Raw genomic sequence first — 23,349 nt, forward strand, 5'->3', positions numbered from 1 at the left:
GTCGGGGGGATGCCAAGCCACAGGGCGAACAACTTACATTTCCCTGGAGAGCCCATTTCCCAGTGTGGTAAGTGATTTTAAACAATTTTTATACAAAAAAACAAAACATTAAGTCAAACATAAATTTACATGTTTTGCTTTCAGATAAAATAATTACTTCCAAAAACACTAGGCTCTTCATGTGTTCATTTTTTCCTTTCATCCTTTCTTTTTTTTCCAACAAATGTTGCCTGAGCATTTTCCATATGCCAGGCACTGTTGGAGACAGACAGGATTCCTGCCTTCAAGGATCTTACTGTCTAGTGCAGACATCAACAAACATCGATCAAGGACCAGAGAGCAAACATTTTAGGTGATGTGAGCCAAACAGTTCTTGTGGCATTACTCAGATCTGCCATCGTAATGCAATAGCCGCTAGAGACGATACCTAAACAAGTGAGGGCCAGTGTGTTCCAGTGAAACCTATCACAAAACAGACAGCTGGCTGTGTGGGCAAACAGACACTGAATAATTTAGAATGATACATTGTTAGAAAATAATGCAATGTAAGATGCTCCATAGGCAAAGCTCTGGTGGGTCAGTCCAGGAGCAGCATGGGCTTCATGGCTGTGCAGTCTGTGCGGTCACACAGCGCCCACTCACAAGGGACACCATGCTTGGTTTCATGCTTTGGGGTCACCATTTTGAAATTCTTAATATTTTTATCTTTGAGTTTATAAAGTCAGAAGAAACAATGGAGCATGCAAATGAGCAGAGGAGCTGTGCCAGGTGTTAGTGGACACATGGGCAGGCTCAAGCCTACAGGCATGGTGACTGGCCTGGCCAGCTGGTGAGCATGCGCACACCTGGGGTTGTCCAAGGCCCCGTGGGGCTCTGGGGCAGCCCTGCCTGGGTCTTAGGCCCAAATTGGTTGAGGGCGGCAACACATAATAGATTTTTTTTTTCTCCCTCACTGTGCCTATCTCCCTTTCTTCTGGACCTTTCCCTGCCTTACTCCTTTTTTTTTTTCTTTTGTATTTTTCCAAAGTTAGAAGGGGTAGGAGGGAGCAACAGACTCCTGCATGCTCCCCACTGGGATCCACCCGGCATGCCCACCAAGGGGCGATGCTCTGCCCATCTGGGGCATTGCTCCACTGCTGCGGCCAGAGCCATTCTAGTGCCTGAGGCAGAGGTCATGGAGCCATCCTCAGCGCCCAGGCTAACTTAGCAAAAATGAAGCCTTGGCTGCGGGAGGGGAAGAGACAGAGAGGAAGGAGAAGGGAAAGAGTGGAGAAGCAGATGGGTGCTTCTACTGTGTGCCCTGGCCAAGAATCAAACCCGGGACTTCCACAGGCCAGTCTAACACTCTACCACTGAGCTAACCAGCCAGGGCTGCCTTCCTCCTATCTTAACTGGTATGGTCTTTCATATATGTTGAATATGTGTTGGTGTTCCCTGTTATTAACAACTAGTTTCAGTTATGCCCTAAACAGAGCAGCCAGGTTTAACAAATAAAAACACACGACGCCAGGTCAATTTGAATTTCAGATATATAATGAATATATTCAGGATATACTTACAAATTATTTGTTGTTTTCCTGAAATTTAAATTTACCTGGGCCTCTGATGTTGTACTTACCCCCAATTAACTGTAGCTCAGTGTGGGCTTTGAATATTTGTCCTGTGAGTGGCTTTTAAAATAAAAAGATGTCACATATCTACTCTATGATAAGCATTATAACTCTATTATTATTTTTAAAAGGTGAGTAAATGATGTTTCCTGAACACCCCAGACAGCGAATAATTTTGGTCTCTCGCTTTCCTAGGATGCCAAATTTTCAAGGAGCTTTCCCTGGACGGCAGCTGGTCTTCTAGGGCCTCCCCAGCCGGGCCACCCCTGGTTGCCTCTGGAGTTTGGAAAGGCTGTAGTGGGCCCCAGGGTGGGATAGGGGTCACATTTCAACAGGTATGTCAGACCTCTGTGGAAATGGTTACTTCCACCTGGGTGTGAGGGTGGGGGAAGGAGGGTGAATTACAAGCTATTTCTTTCCATTTCACATCTGCACCTCTTATTTCTGCCCCATCATCAGAGTGACTGGGGGACGGTGTGGGCTGGGGGCAACACCACCTCCCTTTTGGATGCGATTTTGGCTCTCTGTGGGAATGAAGCTTACACAAGGAGAGATGACCAATGATCCTCGATGACGCTGAGGCTGGTCGCTGCTACAGTTAATCCCTGGCCTCCTGGCCCCATGGCCTTCCGGTCTGCTGGTGTCTGAGCAAACACGGACAGCGTGTGAAGGTCACAGAGCTGCACACAAAGTCAGCAGGGCTCAGGGCCTTCTGAAAGTGTGAGCATCTCCCCTCTGCACTGAGAACATGTCTAAGTCACTCCAGAAGCCACTGAGCAACAAACCCGGCAAGCCCTGCGCCCCTTCCACCGGCGAGGACAGGGCTGCCGCCGGCCTTGCCGTTTCTCAGCGGTGAGGTCCAGGCCGGGCTTTCTGCCCTCCCTCCTGGAGGCCTGCCATCCTTATTGAGTGTATTTCCAAGAAAGCAGTTGACAGGCTTGGCTGTGCTGTTCCTGGAAATGTTCAATAGGCCATCTTCTGGCAGGGCCGCACTGACGGATGGGTCGGAAGGGGAGACCACGTGCGCAGGGCCATCCCGGCCCAGGCCTACTCCCCGGTGCCCCTGAGCACCCCCGGCTCAACCCCGCTGGCTGCCCGCGGGCGGGGCTGCGGGCCCCCGGGACGCTCCCTCCACCGAGGCTGCCAGCGGGCCCTGCTAACTGAAGACAGGCGTCCTGTGACTATAAACCCTAAAACACATCAGCTGCAGCTGACGCACTGCGTGGCCTGCAGTAAACCCTGCAGGGGACACTTGGCCTCCGCTGAAGGGCATTCTAGACAGCGGCTTTAACTCTTGTGGCTGCCTGGGGAGAGGGGCCAAGGCTGTCGCTGGGCAGCTTCTCAGAGGCCGGAATTTCCCTGCGACTCCAAGCACAGTATGGGCCAGAGCTGCCCAGCCCCAGCACCGCTGACATTAGGGCTGTGACTTCTGTCAGGGACTGCACACTAGCATGTGTAGTAGCCTCCTTAGCCTCCACCCACTAGATGCCAATAGCCCCTCCTCTGGTGCCCCCTTCCCCAACTGTGACAACCCAAAATACCACCCTGGCATTTGCCCAATGTGCCCTGCAGGGCAAAGTCGCCCTTGGTTGAGAATCACTGGTGTACAAGAAAGGAGATGGGGATATGCGTGGCTGATGCCAAGGAGAGAAAGACAAAATCTCAGGACTGGGTCTCCGGTTAGGCCGAGTGATGGCAAGCAAGTCGCAGAATCCTTGGGCCTGAGGTTTCTCATCTCTAACATGGAAGACAGGAAGGGGAAAAGGAGAGACTGTGGGGGTCAGCTGAGGTCACGCATGGTTCCCAAGCTGAGTGAAATTAAAAGGGCCCATCAAACATGTAGAGGATTGTCTAATGCTTCGCCCTTCCCTGCTGCTAAGGGCCTGCCTCCCTTTGGAAGGAGAAAACAGCTGAATGTTTATAACATTCCCAAGGGTTTTAAATGAAAATGAACAAATGCCTTAGAAAGCTTTCTTTTTTAAAAATTTATTTTCTTCTGTGTTCAAACGAGATTGTGCTATGGCTATCTGAGGTCCTCCTCGGAAGAAGTTTTGAATTTTTTCTTTTATCGACACACGAGGAAAAATAGAGAGTCAGGAGAAGGGGAGGGTCCCTCTATTTTCTTCACAAAATTAGTACCTTGTCCTTTATATATGTACTTTGTAGGAAAAACTGATAAATGAAATGCCACCACCCTAAGACACTGTTGCTTTAAATGAGTTTTGCTGTTATATAATTCTCTGGCTCAGTTCACCCTGCAGACTTTCAAGGAACTGTAAAGAAATCTTTAAAGGCTAATATTTCTCCTGTTCACACTGGCGGGAAAGCATAAAGGCAACAGGTAACCTGGGCTACCTTGAGGGTAAAAATGAAGGGCTGTGTCCTTAAGGACGAGGTTACATGTGTCCCCGCAGTGTTGGGGTTTTTGTCAAGATCCAGGCAGTCAGGACCCTTCCTTTGCAGCTGTGTTCCTTGGAAGATAAAGGCCATGTTTGCTTTGGGAAATGGGACACTATGATTAATCAAAGAAAACAAAAACAGCTTCTTTTCCCATAATGGGCTCATCAAAGGGCTTTTCTAGGAAAACGCTTGATCAGGATGTTCCTTCTATTTCCCTAAAGGCTAACAGCGGGGAGGGCTGGGAGGGCTAAGGGGGTACAAGAGGAGGTATCCATGGAAGTTTATTCCTGAATAGGACTTTGCCTGAGAAAGGTTTCCTTACGCTCACTTGCTCAAAGCACTGAGCATCCGCTAGCAGCAAGAGCCCGGGGGAGGAAAGCAGGCCTGCTCTCCGCCCTGCCCAAGGTACTCACCTGCTGCTGCAGAATCATTCTGATCAGAAAGGCTTCCCGGGAAGGGCACCTGGGGGAATGAGACTCTCTGAACCAAAGTCATGGAGAAGGATCCGAAAAGGAGGCCAGGCAGCAGTGTTGTAAAACCAACTCTCACACGCTGACCAAAACAGTGCGTTTCTGATAGTAGGTAGGGACAGGCAGGCCTGAGACGAGGGTGCGGAAAGTGAGGCATCACTTCCGGAGCAAAGTTTAAGGGCACCAAATAAACCCAGCAGTCCAATCAATAATGTAAATAATATTTTAATGCATTATTATTTTTTAAAATCAAGGCTAATGTCAAAAATCCATAAAAAATTTTAATATTTAAGGACAGGTTCTGGTTTCATGAGCACGGTGTTCCTAGTGACCAGCACTTGACTTGGAGCGGTCTCATGACCTGGAGGGTCTCAGTGAAGCAGAATAACCAAAGGAGCCAGGATGCAGCCTCAGGGACAGAAGAGTGGCTCACGGGGCCCTCAGCATGTCCCAGCCTCTCTGAGTTCTGGCTCTTGTTTGTAAAGTGGGCTTAGTATTGGCCCCAACTACTTCACAGAGGTGGTTAGGACCAAATAAGATCTTATTCAGAAAGCATTTGATAAACCATAACGTATGGCATCCTCGAAATGTGTAACAAGAAGGGTAATAATGCTAGTAATTGTAGTAGGAGGCAATATAGGACAGTCTTGGAGAGGAAAAGAGAGAAAAGACAGGAGAGGAAAAGGGTGGACGGATGGGGTAAGCTGTGTGGCAGGGAAAAAGGAGGAGTCCAGAACCTAGATTTTGACCTGAATTTGCATTTCTGCTAAATTATTCACAACTTTCAGAGCCTCGGTCCATTTTTTTATTTCTCTGAGCTCCAATTTTCTCAGTCTTAAAATGGGAATAATAATGAATTGACTATGATGTATTGTGTGCACAACACACAATATAGTACAAGGTAATGTTAATGCCTTCCTACATACACACACACACACACTATACACACACACACTCACCTCCCTGCACCCCCACATCCCCACCTTGGGCTTCTCTCATGAAGAGAAAAGAAAGAGAAAGAAGGAGAGGCAAGAAGAACATAAGCCAAGATTGGACCAAGCAAGAAAAGAAAAGATTGAGGAGCAAAAGAGAGATGAAAGGAAGAAGGAAAGAGAGAGAAGAAAGTAGGGACATTCAGGTCCCATTCTAAGCTCAGAGGTCTCGGAGAACAAGTCAGTTCTAGACTCCCAGAAAAAGTCCATGGAGGGAATCAAGCTCAACAGAGCACTTAAAATTTATCTGAGTTGATACGCATAGCTCTGACTCATTTGTTTCACCTGCTGAAGAATATGCTGGACTATTCCTCCATTTCTCTGGCCATTCTGCCAAGGGTGAGCATTTAAGTTGTGTTAAGGGGGCTTTAATGGTACCAATAATGTTTCATTTCTGAAGTTGAGTGGAAGGTATGGAGAAGTTCAATCTATTGGTTTTTTTTCCTTCTGTCTGAAACAGTCAAGCTCTTCTAGAGCTCCTACTGGTTTAGCCAAACTGCCAGGCCTTACCCTTCGATTCATAGGCAGGCAGGAATTCTGGGAGGGGGTGAGACAACTCACATAAAGGGTCTGAGCAGAGTGGACAGGCTGCAAGTGTCTGCCCAGCAGCCTCCTGGCCCCACAGGGGGCCTGTGCCCTCAGTGACTCTGCCTGCCCTGGGTGAGCAGAAGTCCAGCCACACTGAGACTCAGCTGATAGGCTTGTGGCATCAGATGCACCAGCTACCAGAGACCTGGCCCTGACATGGGAGCCCCAGGGTGGGTCCCAGGAGTTCCAGACCCAGTGCTAGGATTTCGAGGAAACCTCACACAAGAGATGCTTCAGGGAAAAAAAGTTTTCTTCTTAACTAGCTGGGCACCTCAGAGTCAAATCTCTGTAGTTTTTGTAATTTAATTAAAGGGAAGGCTATTGCCTGACCAGGCAGTGGTGCAGTGGATAGAGCATCGGACTGGGATGCAGAGGATCCAGGTTCAAAACCCTGAGGTTGCTGGATTGAGCACGGGCTCACCAGCTTGAGCACGGGTCACCGGCTTGAGCGTGGGATCATAGACATGACCCCATGGTTGCTGGCTTGAGCTCAAAAGTCGCTGGCTTGAGCAAGGGGTCACTCAGCCTGCTGCAGCCCCCCCCCCCATCAAGGCACATATGAGAAAGCAATCAATGAACAACTAAGGTGCCACAATGAAGAACTGATGCTTCTCTTCTCTCTCCCTTCCTGTCTGTCCCTATCTGTCCCTCTCTGTCTCTCTCTGTCACAAAAAAATAAATTAAAAAAAAAGAAGGCTGTAAGTTTGGGGAGCTACAGGTCATAGTGGGTCCCCTGGAAGTCAGTCCATGCATTTTCTTATTAAGGAACACAACAAAGAAGAAAGGTCAAGAATCTAAAAGAATAAGCCTTCTGGAAATAGTTCCTGTTAGCCTTTGGGGTGTGTCGCTCCTGCCCTCCTCTCCCCCGATAGATTTCTCAGAGACTGTTTGTTTTGGCTACAATCAAATCGGCCTGCCTTCCCAGCACCCCACCTGCAGTGCGGGCGATCCTCTCCCGGGGCGATCGTCTGGTCATGTGGCGTGAGGGTTGAGCACTGGCCTCTTACTGTCATCCTGCTACATGGACAACCTTCCAATCCACCACTTGGGTGTGGGATCTAGGGCAGGGACTCACCGTGGGCACAAAGTTTAAGCGGACATCCAAAACCTCAGTGACTGAGCCAAGTCATATTTCAATGTTGTATCTTTTAAAATTAAAATTAATGCCAAAAAAATCCATAATGAACAAAATATCAACATTTCAAATAAAGACAGGGTCCATGCAGAAGCCCCCAAATTGAGTTAAGCTGGGAAGTGAATCCTTGTACCATCTCCACAGGTAGGGAACAAGGATGTCCCCACTGCTCAGAAACATACATCTACCCACAACAGGTGGCACAACCCAATCTCCACCAAACAGGTAACCCACAGGCCCCTGCCCAGGGACCCTGGCCCAGAGCTGGGCCTCAGGCCCCGCCCTCTGGCCCCGCCCCTCAGGCCACGCCCCTCTGTCAGCCTCTTCCATCACGGATCTACAGGTATGTTTAGTCTAGCACAGAACACACTCTACTCCAGAGGTCCGAAACGTACCTGCTGGGGGACATTTTATTTTGATCATACCCAGCTGTTTTTCTAAATGAATTACTTTCCAACATTTAAAATTGGGAGATGGTCACAGAAAAATTCAAATTTCTAGCCTATCTTTAAAACTCCAGATCTTCAGCTGATCTTGAAAACTCCAAATGTTTGGCAACTGATACAACAACAATAAAAATGGTGATTCCCGTTACTGAGAATATACTCGATGCTGAGCGTAACGTCTAATACTTTCCACCCCCATTGTACAGATGATGAACCTGAGGCTCGGAGAACTTAAACTTGTTCAAAATAACACAGCTAATCAGCAGCATGGCCAGATTTGAACCTGGGAAGTTTGATGCTCATGTCTATGCTCTCATACTTCTGTATCTTCCACCATCCTGGGTGCATGGACTAAATTATTGGTTTTCAAAGTGTTTGAAGAAGCTCAAAGCCTCTGGGTGAATATGGAAGAAGTAGGCTTTCCCCCACAAAGGCAACTGGCTCAGCCCTCCAAAGCTCCTGCATTTATCATAGAAATATTTTCCCCCCACCATTTTATATACTGGAGTCCTGTTCAGACTTTGTTTTGGAAAAGAAATTCCACTGTTCAAAACCAGAAAATGGAACAAAGCCACATGCCCAGATGGTCTCATTTTTATGTCTTCCCCAAGGCATTATGATTTCCTTAATCAGCAGAACTTCTTCCTTCTCCAATTCCTAACTGACTGGATATCGCCATGTTATTGCATCACTTCTGGTTCTACCTTTGAGCATTTGGGTGCTGGATGGACTGCCTCTTACAACCGGTGAATGGCCAAGCAAGTATCCAGAGATTTAGGAACCATGGAGCTATGGACCTTTTCCCCAGACCTGCTGAGGGGAGTCTGGAACTGCGCTGGGGCCAACACAGGATGGGAGAGACAGAGGGAAGAAAGATAATGGGTTGAGGATGGAGGAAGCTAAAAACCACTACACCTGGGAGATATAAAATATGCACTGCGTCTCTCACATACCTTACCCAATAGTCTAGGGACACAAGGAGACAGTTTTAAAAAGCATAGAGTGGCATGAGAATGGATTTCCTATTTTAATTGCATTCATATGGTCTGACAAGTGCAAACCAAGAAAAAGTATGAGCTTCCCAATGCTCTTTGAAGACAGGACTGCTGGAGCTAGCCTTTCCAATGTGATGTCAGCCTTGGCTTCAACTGCCAATGACTCCCAAATCCATAACCCATTCAGATCTCTTTCCTGAGATTCTAACCTTGATTCTCACTCCGTACTGAAGGTACATTTCACTTGGATGCCCCACACACTCTCCAGCAATTTTCAAAGTGGAATTCCTCAACAGCACTCTGAAACCTGCTCCTTCAGCTGCGTTCTGTAGGTCAGGAGCTGGCATTCTTGTCTTGACATGCCGGAAACCTGGGAGTCATCCATAACTTCTTCACTACCTCGTTCCTCATGCTTAGCCAATATCAAGGTTCTGCTGAGTCAATCTACCCCTAAGGAGCTCTTGAATCTGTCTACTTATCTCCAGCTCTCACGCTGTAACCCTGAACTAGACCACCCCCATCTCTGGACTAAACGATGACAATTGCCACCTACTGCTCATCCTGCTTCTGCTCTTGTCCCCCATCCCACGTCTCATGTTCCAGGTCACTAACAGATCCTTCTGAAACACATACGCAGAATGATGATCTTTCTAAAATAACAGTATGATTATCTTATCCTAATCCGTTCAATGGTTTCCCATATGTCTTAGGACAAAACTCTAACTCTTTTACCCAGCATGCGAGGCTAGCCCCTGCCCATCTCTCTAGCCAGCACTACTCACAACATTCCAGCCAACTGCATCTCTCTCAGTCCCCTAAACACAGTCCTTCCCCTCACCTCCTCTCCGTTGCACGTGTTTCCCCACTTGCTAAGAATATACCCACTGTGGTGGCTCAACCAATGTGTCAACTTGACTGGGCTGCCCCAGATAGCTGATAAAACATTATTTCTGAGTGTTTCTGAGGGAATGTCCCTGGAAGAGAACATCATTTGAATCAGGAGACTGAGTAAAAAAAGATCACCCTCACCAGTGCAGGTGGACATCATCCAATCAGCTGAGGGCCTGAATAGAACAAAAAAGTGAAGGAAAGGCAAAGTTGCTGTCTGTTTGAGCTGGAACATCCATCTTCAAATCAGACTCAGACCATTGGCTCCCTGGTCTTCAGGCCTTCGGACTCAAAATTGAATCACACCACCAGCTTTCCTAGTTCCCCAGCTTGTAGATGATAGATTGCCGGACTTCTCCAGCTCTGTAACTGCGTGAGCCAGTTCCTGTAATAAATCTCACATATATGTCTCTATATCTCCTAGTGGGTTTGTGTCTCTGGAGGACCCTGACTAGTACAGTCCTATTAACACATACGTAGGGGCCTCAGTTAAATAGCGCTTTATCCAGGAGGCTTTCACTGACCTTCCAGATTGAGTTTGATGCTCCTCTCGCTTTTCCGCGGGCTCCTGGTCCTGGCTTCACTTAGCTCCGACCCTAACCCATGTGTTAGAATTCTTTGTTGACTTAGCTGCTTTTCCTATCAGGCCACTAATTCATGAAATTATCACCTGCTTTGATTATATGTTTATACCCTTGACCTATGTCATAGCCAGGCATATTAGATGTGCTCAGTAAATTTTCTTTTTTCTGATTACAGTGATCAGACTACCAAAGGTAGGAGTTGACTTTTAGGAGAAACATTGAGAATGACTACCAGGAAAGAATATGTTTGCTAAGGAAAACATTTCAGTCAGATACGCAAATCAGACTGTGCTCTAACAATAACAGGAACTGACTATTCACGCCTTTGCAATTTGTTTCCTAGAAGGCCACATATTTTAAAATGTTTGTATAAGCTGTGAAACAAAATCTCTTTCTATGTATTTGAGAACTTTCTGAGTTTCACTTAATTTCTTTTTGCCAGATTGACATGGCTTCAAACCCTTGTTTTAGGTCTCTGTTTTGTTGCTGTTTTATGTTTGTGTGTGTGTGTGTGTGTGTGTGTGTGTGTGTGCATGTCACTTACCATCTACTCATTAAAAGCCTGTTGTTAGAATCTCCCCTGATGACAACATCTGAAAAGGAGCTCTCATTAAAGTATATCATATCTGTGGCTGGTCTCAAGAGGTAGGAGAAGTGTCAGGCTTATATTTTTTGTTTTTTAATCAGTGTTTTGACCTCCCTTTTGCCCAGAGTCTCCAAACTCTGAACAATTGGTTAAGCTATTTTTTTATTTTTTTTTACAGAGACAGAGAGTCAGAGAGAGGGATAGATAGGGACAGACAGACATGAATGGAGAGAGATGAGAAGCATCAATCATCAGTTTTTCGTTGTGACACTTCAGTTGTTCATTAATTGCTTTCTCATATGTGCCTTGACTGGGGGGCTACAGCAGACCGAGTAACCCCTTGCTCAAGCCAGTGACCTTGGGGCCAAGCTGGTGAGCCTTGCTCAAACCAGATGAGCCCGCGTTCAAGCTGGCAACCTTGGGGTCTCGAACTGGGTCTTCTGCATCCCAGTCCAATGCTCTATCCACTGTGCCACCACCTGGTCAGGCTGGTTAAGCTATTTTACTTATTGATTTCCCAACACATTTTCAAACACAGTTAAATGATAGACTCAAAACACTTTGGCCCCCTCCCTGGTGTGAGACTACAGAAAGTGAAAAGACCTGGCTTCAAGTCTTTTTGAGCTTGTGACCTTGGCAAACTACCTAACTGCACTGAACTTCAGCTTTCTCCTCGGCAAAGTGAGAGTGACACCAACCTCACACCTTGCGTGGGGAAGGCTCCATAGGAATGTCATTTTTCTTTCCAAATAGTTCTGCTATTAATTATACTCATGACCATACTATGGCTCCTATGGACTCTGTGGATTGAAATGATTTTCAATGATAATAAATCTCTGTTAGCAAGAGCAGTTTTCAGCCAGTTCTCAACATCCACACTCACCCAAGCAGCTAAAGCTTTTAACACTCATCTGATGGGAAAGGATTTTTTTTGCTTTCTCCCCTCCAAAGCAGTACTCACATACTCTGCTCATTCTTGTGGTCCTGGGGAAGGGAAAACCTCATCTCACACAGAAAACTGACTCACGGATCTCTCTCAATATTTGAACTCTGGGTCCAGAATTCAAGACCACCATTAGTAAAAACAAAATCATGCGAAGAGGTGTGGGGGATGCAATGCCCGATGGTGAAGAATCAAAAACTCTAGAGTCCATAAAATATAAGAAACTAGGTGCATGGTCATCTAAATTGGGCAGTTGGACATCAAATAGATTTTGATTACCAAACATTGGTCCTTCTCTATGCCCAGCACCTGGACCTTACAGAGATCGTTCACAGTTGATATCTCCTTTCATCCTAACAACCATCTTGAGATGTTAGCAAATATTATTATACCCATTTTTCCGAAGAAGAAACTGAAGAGAGCCTTTCCAGCTTGCACAAGCTGGGACTTTACCTCAGGCTTCTAGTTCTAAGACCAGTTGGTTTTTGTTTACATTTTCTTGCCTTTCATGCAGTTGGGAAAGAGAAAGATGCCAATCAATTTTAGAGGGAGCATATACTCAGGAACCTCTTCCCAGTGCCACAGAAAAAAAGCATCAGACGGGTGGAAAAAATAAAAACCCTAGGCTCCATGCCCATCTGAACTCCTGGGATATAGTCTACTGAACTCTGCAAAGAACAGATAATGAAAATGATTCCAAGTTTCCTCTTATGCTCTATTTCTTTATAACTAAATGTGTATCTTTAGTTATTTTAACATATAACCCAAATACCTGTGACATAGAGGAAATATTTTTTAAAAATTGGAGTTCATCACAAGTTTAGAAGCAATTATTATATCTTTGACTCAATGTGACCACTATGGCTGAATTTAAAAATTGAGATTTTTCATTCATAACTTCTTGGAAATAGTGTTCACTAAATAAACTTCAGCTAACCTTTGCATATTTCACTTTTCTGCAACACAGAGATGACAATACTTCTATGCAGGAAAAGGGAACTTTCAACTCCTTGCTTCCTTCTATCCTCCCTGCCCCCATCCCAAGGGAAGAGCAGTTGCTAATCTGATTGGTCAGAGTCTGGGTCCAAGATAGATCCTGTAATTAGTGGGCTCTGCTTTTGTCCCTAGGCATGGTTCTTCTTTTTCTATATGCAGGATAGACAAGTACACTCAGCTCTTGTTCCACCTCCTCTGTGTAGGTACTTAGGGATATGGGTAAAAGTATTAATTATTTTATTTCCTCAGCCATTTTGTCATCATTCCTCCATGCACCCTTCTAGAGGGTACTAAGATCTTTGAGATTTAAATTCAAGAGGGAGAGCTGCCTGAATGGTGGTGGTGCAGTGGATAGAGCATCAACCTGGGACATTGAGGTCCCAGGTTCGAAACTCCAAGGGTGCCAGCTTGAGCACAGGCTCATCCACATGAGTGCAGGATCACCAGCTTGAGTGCAGGATCACCAGCTTGAGCATGAAATCATAGACATGACCCGTGGTCTCTGGCTTGAGCTCAAAGGTTGCTTGCTTTGAAAACTAAGATCACTGGCTTGAGCAAGGGGTCACTGGCTCAGCTGGAGCCCCCCCCCCCCCGTCAAGGCACATATGAGAAGCAATCAATGAACAAATAAAGGGCCACAACAATGAGTTGATGCTTCTCATTCCCTTCCTTCTGTCTCTCTCGCATGTGTGCATGCTAAAAAATTAAATTAAATAAATGCAGGAGGAAGAGGCTCTGTTTAGGCCTCTTCTATGCTTCTATTTTTTTTATTATTAATGAGAGTATGAGAAGGTGGCTCAGTGAATAAAAGGTAGTACTGTCTTATTTGACTCAGGCCCTTGCCTGTCTCTTTCTCCAGAACTGTGTACTTGTTCTCCAGGGCAGTCCCAGTGAGCCCCCACTCCGGGTATTCCTCACTTTTTGTAACCCCCTCTCACACTGTCTCAGGGTTGATCCCTGTGACCAATGGAATATGGCACAAGTGATGCTACATAACTTCTGAACCAGCTACTAAAGACTCTGTGGCTTCTGTCCTGGCGGCTCTCTCTCTGGAATCACTTGCTCTGGGAAAAGCCAGCTGTCATATCCTGGGAAGCCCTGTGGAGAGCCCTCTGTGATCCCTTCCTAAAACAAATTCTTTCTCTTCTCCTTCTTCTTTATGAAAGCTAAATAATATTCATATTTTACATGTCAAAAGCATAGGGTTTAAAATTTCAGTAGAAGCCAAATGTAAGCAATCTCTGCTTGACTTCACAGATATTTGAGATCACTGTGTGTGAAAATTAAAGACAAGTCTAAAAAAATCTCTTGAACCTAAATAGGGATTTCTATTCTGTCTCCAAATTTGTCCTCATAATTTTAGTTCCATAATTGTGTACCATAGAGCAAATCCCATCTTCATAATGGAGAATTTCATTTTTTCACTTTTTTTCCATATGCATAAATTATAACCAATGTTTAGCAAATTATACTTAATTTAATTAAAGCTGAATATTTTGGACCAAAGAGGTGTTAATTCCAAGTCTCTTACCATTGACACTTTGAGTCTGTTTTTACGCAATTACACAGCCCCCTGAGATTTGTAGACACTAATTCCAAAGACTGAGTGGACTTCTAAGAAGCAGGAGAAAGGTGAGGACAGTCTGACATTCTGTTTCCTAAACCTGGATTCTCAAAACTGAAAGAACATTGAGCCAAAGGCCCCGCGTATCTGCTCCGGTCTTCCTGTGTGTTCCCCCTCCTTGCACACATAGATGCTGGAAGGTTTAACATCTTCAGCTCAGAAAAAGGCCAGATTTATTTTAAAGATGATTATAAAGAAAAATGGGAGTTTACCAGAAGGAATAGGCATAGATGGACATGATAATCACGTTGTATCCATAAAAGTTCTGACAACAGTCAAACCTAAATATAAATTTAGGGGAGTGTGTGTATGTGTGTGTATGTTAAATTATACATATGTATATATGCGAATTTGATTTCTATGAATATATTTCTAAAGCACCCACTTCTTTGGTATAGGGACCATGTTCTCAGTTCTTTCTGGGATAATGTTCCATGGAGCCATTTTATCAGAGCACACAGGTCTATTTATCCAGTTTCTGAGGACACACACTGGCTACAATACAAGGCTTCTCCACTGAAATCAAATGTCTAAATTGTGATCCAGTGAGACAAGTAGTGCCTTTTCTCCTGCACATGCCAGTGTGGGATATATGACTTTGGTAGTGAGAGAGCCAATTCTTTTGAAAATCTTCATCTCCTCCCTCTTCCTAGATGATTCCAACATTTAGATGTGCAACGAACAAAAAGGAGATAAAAACATTTTTTCTTGGAATCCTCAAAAGGGTGATTTACTTTTTTTTTTTTGAGTGCTGCAGAACACATATAAAATAGGACACATCTCTAAAAAGCTCTGACATACCTATTAGCCACAGTCTTATTTGTGTTAACAGAGACCAGCCACAGAAATATTGTTACTGCTGAGAAAGTGCTGTCTGAATCTTCTCTCACTTCCTCCTCGCAAGAATGACTTGGACTTTGTCAAGAAGACAAGATCTATTTTGCCTGGGGGCAGACAGGCCAATGGAAGTTTGATTGACTTTGTCACCTTCATGTGGTCACAGAGGTATTAGAGGTTGACCATGGAGCTACTTGTTAAAATGATAATCATCTGAAAAGAAATGCATGAATAGTGGCTCTATTTTCTTAGAACTGAGAGTCAGTTTCCTAGAACCCTCTCCTTTACTTCCAGCTTAAAAATAAATTGCTAAATATTCAATTTGGTTTTTGCCTCAAGGTAGCTAAACAAGTCACCTATTTGTCCTCACTGAGGACAAGAAATTGGGGACAGTTTCTGAGAATGCAGCCTAGCTCTCAGTTTGGTTCTAACAAAAACAAGTGTACTTAAACCAGTGGGGTGAGGGGAGTTATCAACAAAGGTCAGCTAGACTTAGCATAGATACTGAAACTAGGGTTTCTGTCAAAGCTACACAAACAACTGAAAGGCATACAGAAATATATTCGTTTCAACAGTGATCTGAAGGCTCCTCCTGTTTGGCTGGTCCCCAAACATCAGTGAGTGAGGCAAAATTTGTGGAGTGTCAGTAAAAGCTTTTCTTTAGAAGCATAGCTGGGGGGAGGGGCAGTGAGGAGAATAAGTGTTCTTCTGTTCTTAGGCTCCCAAAGTGGTACTTCCTCAACCATATTTTAAAGTCACAGTTGCTAAAGTGATCGTGAAGGATGTTAGAAAAAGTGGAATGAAGAAGCAAGATGCACAGTTTCACACCCTTAGGCTTGCTTCCTAATGTCAGAATCGGATGAGAACTCTGTAATTTCTTTCCCCAATCTCCAAAGAGACCCAATTCCAGAGCCCGAGCCAGAGCCAGGGTAAGAACAACTGTATTCAAAGCCTTCCTTTGGCGTGTGGAAACCTCCTATTTGGCTCCCGGGTTAGAGAGTAAGTACATTAGAACTCCAGTAGCTATCCATCCTTCTTCCACTTAAAGAAAAATAAGTTAGTTCAAGATGGTGGATTGAGCCAATGTGGCTACTTCTCCCTCACAAGTCCCAGGAAAATAAGATACATAAAAATAAAACTAAGTCCTAGGCATTACCTAGAATATGCCTGTTGAGTAGAAAATAAAGAATTAGCTTCTAGATACATGGAATAGCTTTCCCCACTCAGAAGTTCGTATAGGACATCTGCAACTGAAAGAATAAGAAAGAAAGTAAAAGGTTGACAGTGGTGTAATTTAAACTGAAATGAAGACTAACAGGCATATATTCCGTGAACAGAAATGATAAGTAAATAACTATTTCACAAAAAAGGTTTAAAAAATAGAAAGGTTAGCATAAAGTTTGTATATAATATAAAAACTCAAAACAATAGCTGACTTTAACAAAAGAGGTTTTTACTCACATACAATAAGCTTAATAAAAAGTTCAGGGCTGGTATAAGAGGAACAATGCCATCAGGACCCTAAAACCCTAAATTTCTGTTCTGTCATCTTTAAGTCATCTCATAGTCCAAAAGGGCTTCTGGGATTCCGCCCATCATGTCCACATTTCCAGTAGAAAGTGCAAATGAGCATTCAGAGTTGAGGCAGCATCTTCTAAAGAGAATCCTGGATACCATTCAACACTTCCACTACATCTCATTAGCAGAACTTTGTCACGTGCTCATACTTAGGGCAAGAGAGGCTGGCAGTTTAGTCTCATACACTATTTGGCACTGTATGCTGTATGCTGAGCTGAAAATCAGAGCTGTTTCAAAAGAGGAAAGGGAGAGTGGACACTGGGAGGCCACTAGCGGTGTCTACATAGAATAACAGCTTCCTCATTAGAAAGATTCAGTGATCTTCAGATAAGTCTACAAAGAAAAAAATTTATTCATTTGCAAATAAATTTTTTCCTTCGCATGTAAAAAATTTAGGTCAAGACTTGATACAATGAAACACAGAGATCTTAATTGTTACAGCTAAGTGAGTTTTGACAAATCCCAGACACCTGGAACAGAGCTCCGCCTTATGAGGGGGAGGGGTCTGGGTGGGGAAGAATCTTGGTCCTTTCCGCCCTGCATCCCAGCATGAGAGCCCCTTCTACACTAGGCTGTGGAGGATTTTTTAACAATGCTAGCAGTCTACCCCTTTAAGGATGAAACGGTAGCCCTAGGCTCAGAGCTGGGGGTGGGGGAGGGAGGGAACCCTCCCATCTTCTTGGTCACACAGGGCCAGGGTACAGCTTCCACCCCCAGATCTGGGGAGAGGCGGGGTAATAGAGCAATTGTGGCTTAAGTGCCACAAACTCTCACTGTTCTTGCCTAGATTTACTAGATTTTCCTGATGAACATTTCTCCATTTGCCAAAAGCCCTTAGGACAATTTCCAGAGACTTGGAATGATTTATTAAAAAATATATTTTTTGAACACAAGAAGCAGATTTAGAAAGTTGGTGAACCAGCCAATACCTTCAATTCAACTGTCCAACAAAGTCTACCAATATGATGGGCCACTGGGTGAATTATTGTATTGATTCAAAAGCAGTGAATTGCCTTTTGGATTCAAAGTGGGCAAAGGGCAAGAAAGGAGAGGAAGCTTTATTTACAACAGGGAGTCTGTGGTTGGCTACTACTACAACAGGCTTTTTTAAAGACACAAATTTTTCACAGGTCACTAAAAGTAATAAAAATGAAGTATGATAAAGTCATAAAAAAGAAAAAGAAAAAGCTGAAAGTGAAAAAGAAGATAAAAAGAGCAAGAAAGAAAATTCAAAGAATAAAAAGATTTTAAAAAATGATGGTAAAAAGGAAGAATCCAGAAATAAGGAAAGTCCAGGAACTCCCAAAAAGAAGGAAACTTAGAAAATATTTAAGTGTGTGCCACATAATGATCAAGTTTTCCTGGATGAAAATGAGGTATAGGTGTGGGTCTATGACCCAGGTCACTTTAAGACCTTAGTCATGGCCGTGATAACATCCACACTCTTCCTGCAGAAAGGAGGGCGTGTGCTCATTACCCCAGCGTGGGTGCCGGCTTTCTCCTCATCATTGCTTGCTGCATTCTATTTCTCATTCAGCTCATAACTGGAGGAAGGCACCACTTTTGGTTCTTGTCAAGTCTGACTGCTAACATGGACTTCATTGCCTCCTTCAGGCCTCCGTACACACATGAATATGAAGGACCAAAAGCAGACTTAAAGAAAGATGAGATATCTGATACCAAAAAGCAGCAAAGTCTGACAGTGAGAAAAAGGAAGATGAGGAGGGCAAAGTAGACCAGGAAGTCATGGAACAGAAGTCAAGCGGAGAGGGACATTCTGACATGGTGGCAGGAGGGAAGACGGCTGGTCCCAACACAGTAGTGGAGAAGTGGAGATGGGAATGATTTTTAAATGATCGTGAAAGCGGAACTGGAACACACAGATAAGGACTGTGATGAGGAGGAAGATGACAGTGATGGAGAAACAACTAAATCTTCACATGAAATACCATAATCTACCTAATTTAGGGATGAAAAGAGTTTAAGATGTTGGATTTTCTACATTGGCTGATCATCCTAATGTACACATGGCATTTGTAGCATTCTTGAAACCCACTTACTGAAATGTATCTGACACCCAAGGACTATTCAATCCTTCATTCATAGAGTACTATTATTGGTACAGTCAAAAGGCATTTATAAGTTTTATCTATTTGATAATTTCACAGTAAGTAGGTCCCATTAATTTTGGTAAGCTACCAAAGATGTCCTTCCACGACATTTAGATTAATGGCATTTTTTATAGTTATATGTTAGACTAATCAAAATAACTAAAAAAAAGAAACTCTAACATTTCAAATTATGTCTAGCTAAGTAGCCATTTCACAGTTCGGTTGAGATGAAATGCTTAAATTCATTGTTTCTGATAGTTAACTTTGGTTGATTATGAAATTATACCAGGATATTTCTAAGATTCTGAGTTGACAGGGGGGTTCAAAACCATTTTATGGAAACAAGCCAACTAGTAATACTGCAACAGCACTTTCAGTTTAGCTACAAATTCTTTCTCTACTTCGGAAATCCAAACTGGGTTGTACATCCAATCCAGAGAAAGACGCTTGTCTCCAACAGAGAAAGCGAGCTGCTTTGATTGGAAGGTGATGATGGCTCTTCTTCCCATTTCTTTGTGGTAAAGTAAAATGTATTCTGTATATAATTTACAAACAGACATTTTAAGTGTTACTTATTGTTTAGACATTTTCTTAACACTTAAATCTGAAAAATAAAGGGTATATTTTTAGAGAAATGGAAGTCTGAATAACCCCCACAACATCGGTGACCTTTCTACAGCAGCTTCAAGTTTTGTGCCAACATTCCGTGTATTTGAATGAATTAAAATAATCCTTATTAAATAAGAGCAGACTTAAAGTAGCTGTTTGTACACCTTAGTGTTCATTTTGATTTGTCCTAAATCTCTACATTCAGAAGTGGGGTACTATATTATCAGACCAGGGGCACTGCTATAAAAGATAATTCACTGTTTTAAAATATTAAAAATTAAGGGAAAAAAATATGTATATATATTTAGACATATATATTTTTTTTATTTATTTTTTATTCTTTTTTACCCACGAGAAAAATTGTTGTTTGTTAGAAAGAGGGTCTGGGAAGTCCCACCCCTCTACACGCCTCTCACCATTTCTGACGGGCCATCTTTAGTCATTCTTATCTTTAGTCTTATGTGTCTCGATGTGTCTTTTACCTGAGTGTTTTCTCCATTTTATCCATTCTCAGTTTTTAACCATTTGACAATGACACACTTTGATATGAATTTTTTTTTTTTTTCATTTCTCTGTTAGTAGTTTACTGGGCTTATTAGGTCTATAGATTGATATTATTAATCAAATTGGAAACATTTCGGCCAAAACTTCCTTATATTGTCTTTGTTCCGTTAATGTTCTCCTCTACTTTGGAATAAGGCCTACATTAGATTGGTTATTTTCCTATAGGTAATTAAGGTTGCTTATTTGTTCAATTTTTTTCTTCAGTTTGGTGATCTTTTCTTTGCTATCTTCAAACTGATATTAATTCCATCCAATGTTTTATCAGATACAGCATTTTCTTATTTCAAATATTGTATTTTTCACTTTATCATTACTGTATGGTTTGTTTATTTATTACCATTTTCATACTTTCCTGAAATCCTCATATTTTTACACAGTATTGCCATTTTCTTTAAATTCTTTAATGTATTTTTACTAGTAACTTTAAAGCCCTTAAATGCTAATACCAACATCTGTTTTGTCTGCAGGTCTCCTTACTGCTGTTCCTTTGTCTGGTAGTTTTTTATAGTATACCAGACATTGTAAATCATAGATTGTGGTAAACCTAAATTCTATTATCTTCCTCTGATGAACATTGGTTTTTGTTCAAGAAAGCAGCTAAAACTCTTGTGGATAACCTTAATCATTCGCAGGTTTGTTTCTAGGTTTCACTAGGCTAGTTCTATATTTTGTTGCCCTTAGTCCTAGGATGTGGTCCTTATATCTAAGGCATGATGCTCCTGGCATTCATAGGAATGAAAGAGATGTTTATCATCTCAATCCTCTCTAATTTTGTAAGTTTAAACTTCAAAGCCTACCTCCCTAGCACCAGGCAGCTGCTGAAATCTCGGCTCAGCTCTTCCAGCCCTCCAGCTGTCACTCTCTTGGAGTCTTGCCCTGTGCATTAGCCAAGGTTTTGAGAAGATTTTGAACACAGATCTGGGGGCGCCCCCTGAGTCTCAACTTTCTGGCCCTTCTCTGCCCCCTTCCATTTCCCGTTGCTGTGGCAGACCTGCACCCTGGCTTCTCTTTATTCAGCTCAATTTAGTCTGTGCTTTGCAGACTAGTGAACATCTGCAGGGGAAAAGCCCGTTAAGTGTAGATTGTATCTCCTCCAATTTGTGCCTGCTTTTGGTCCTTCTTTAGTGCCTTGAAGCAGATATCTAAACAAAGTTTATAATTATTATCTGTGAGAGATTTAGCCTGATATAAGCTACTTTGCCATTGCTTGAAGCTGGAAGCCTTTATATTTTTTTAAACTTTTTTTAAATCGAACATTTTTTAAGTTGGACAACATATTTTACATATTATTCTGTGTCAATGTATATCAATTGACCTTACTTCCTTTGTCTGACATATGATGCTCCAAGTAGTCAACTGCAAGGCTATATAACAAGGATAAACTCTTCAATGGAACCAAGAGTTATGAGTTAGGCCTCTTTCAATGTTCTTTAAAAGATACTAAATTACTTTATTTTGACTATAACTCTTCATGAAAATAGACCACAAGATACTACAGGGGGTCCTTGGGTTACGATACAGTTTCGTACCTATGACAGTGATGCAACCTGAATTTTGGTGTAAATCAAAATACACCCTAGCCTAATACAAAGAGAACACTTGTGCTTTTAACAGTCCAAAATGGCGTAGCTAAGGTTCCTGGGGGACGCCAACTCCCTCACTCATACGCCGCCGCATTACTGTGTATTCTTCAACTGCACACAACCAAACTAGTTTGCCTATGCAGTCCATAAGTATGATGCTAATGGCATAAGCTGAACCACTCATGTCTAAATTTTTTAAAGTTTTTATGGGACTGAGCATTGTAAACTTGAAATGTCATAGGTCAGGACAGTTGTAACCTGAGGACCTGCTATAGTTATATTTGGGTTTGTGCCATCATGAATTCAAACAGTCTTCTGTTAATATGCATTTTGACTTTTCCAGTTTTCCTTGTTATAAGCAATGATATAATGAACATCCTTCTACATTAATATTTTAGTCTTTCTCATAGAATTATTATCCTGAGAGTACACTTGCTGAGTCTAAGTAAGTCCACATCTAAAATTTCAATACGTAATTACCAACTACTCGACAATAAAAGCTATACTAATATATACTCTCCAATAGTATCTGAGAATCCTTATTTTTTCATAATTGTAAACAACATTGGATATTATTAATCTTTTAAATCTTTCCCATAAGCATAAACCACAAACATGCACCTCATCAAAGAGGAAACAGCCCTCTTTTGCTATTCTCAAGCTTGATTCTGAGCATTGGCCCCTTCAGTCTTCCAGCACTGTGTCTGTTTTACCTTCCCTGTGATAGGACAATCAGTGCTGTCTTCTGGGCTCCCCCTCCAAAACTATTTGGAGCCCACCTCCGGATACACTTCCCCTGTATGCGGATAAAACATCATTCCCAACCTGGCCCACAGCCTGCCCCACACTGTTGTTGCACCGTGAAGATTCCCCTCAGGGGTCCCCAAACTTTTTACACAGGGGGCCAGTTCACTGTCCCTCAGACCATTGGAGGGCCACCACATACAGTGCTCCTCTCACTGACCACCAATGAAAGAGGTCCCTTTTCCAGAAGTGCGGCGGGGGCTGGATAAATGGCCTCAGGGGGCCATATGCAGCACGAGGGCCGTAGTTTGGGGACGCCTGCGTACTTCATTCCCTCATAGTCCCTCATTCACTTTCACAAGTCACCTCATTCCTCCAAATTTAAAATCATTTTGTTTGTGTGAATTAAAGTCACTGCAACTTCATTTGAACCTGTAACAATTCTGTCAGCTTTGCCAATCGGAAGTGCTCTAGTATGCCTCCAAAATTACGATTGTTGCTTCCTTACCTTCCTTACTTTAAAAATGTAAACGTTAAGAGAGCAAATTACATTCTGGATCGTCTTCTCGGTGAAATATATGTGAAGAAAGAGTCAAGTGCACTTTAAAGACAGAGAACTAAACATACATGTTTTCCTTTAATTTCTCTGGATTCCCATTAACTTACTGTAAGGCTGGTGGTTGTGGCCATGCAGATTCTCATTGAATTCGGGCAGGTAAAGGAACTGTGGAGCCAGAAAATGGTAAGTTATTTCATTTACTGGAGGCTCAAAAAAAAAAGGCAAGTCAAAAGAAGAGGAAAAAACAAAACAAAACAAAGGAAAACCTGCTTTTCGCAGTGGAGGGCAAGGGGTCAGGAAACATACCGCACCTCCCTGCGGAGGGAGCGAGATCTGCTCTCATCTCCCCTGAGGGGAAGCACTTACATCCTTACAATAGTGCTGTCACGAGCTTGTGTGCACTAATTGCACAAAGTGCTTCAGCTGGTAAACCAGTGAGCAAGACTAACACAGCTGTTTTCCTCATATTATGTAATTTTTTCAAAGATACAAACCTAAGAGGGAAAG

General features: G+C 43.0%; 1 pseudogene; it reads left to right on the top strand.

The window, feature by feature from the left end:
• The first annotated feature begins 9 nt into the window (after positions 1-9).
• LOC136391502 (translocation protein SEC62-like) lies at positions 10-18,626 on the top strand (annotated as a pseudogene).
• Positions 18,627-23,349: the final 4,723 nt, after the last annotated feature.

The sequence above is a fragment of the Saccopteryx leptura genome, chromosome 2 (genome assembly GCF_036850995.1).
Source record: "Saccopteryx leptura isolate mSacLep1 chromosome 2, mSacLep1_pri_phased_curated, whole genome shotgun sequence".
NCBI lineage: Eukaryota > Metazoa > Chordata > Mammalia > Chiroptera > Emballonuridae > Saccopteryx > Saccopteryx leptura.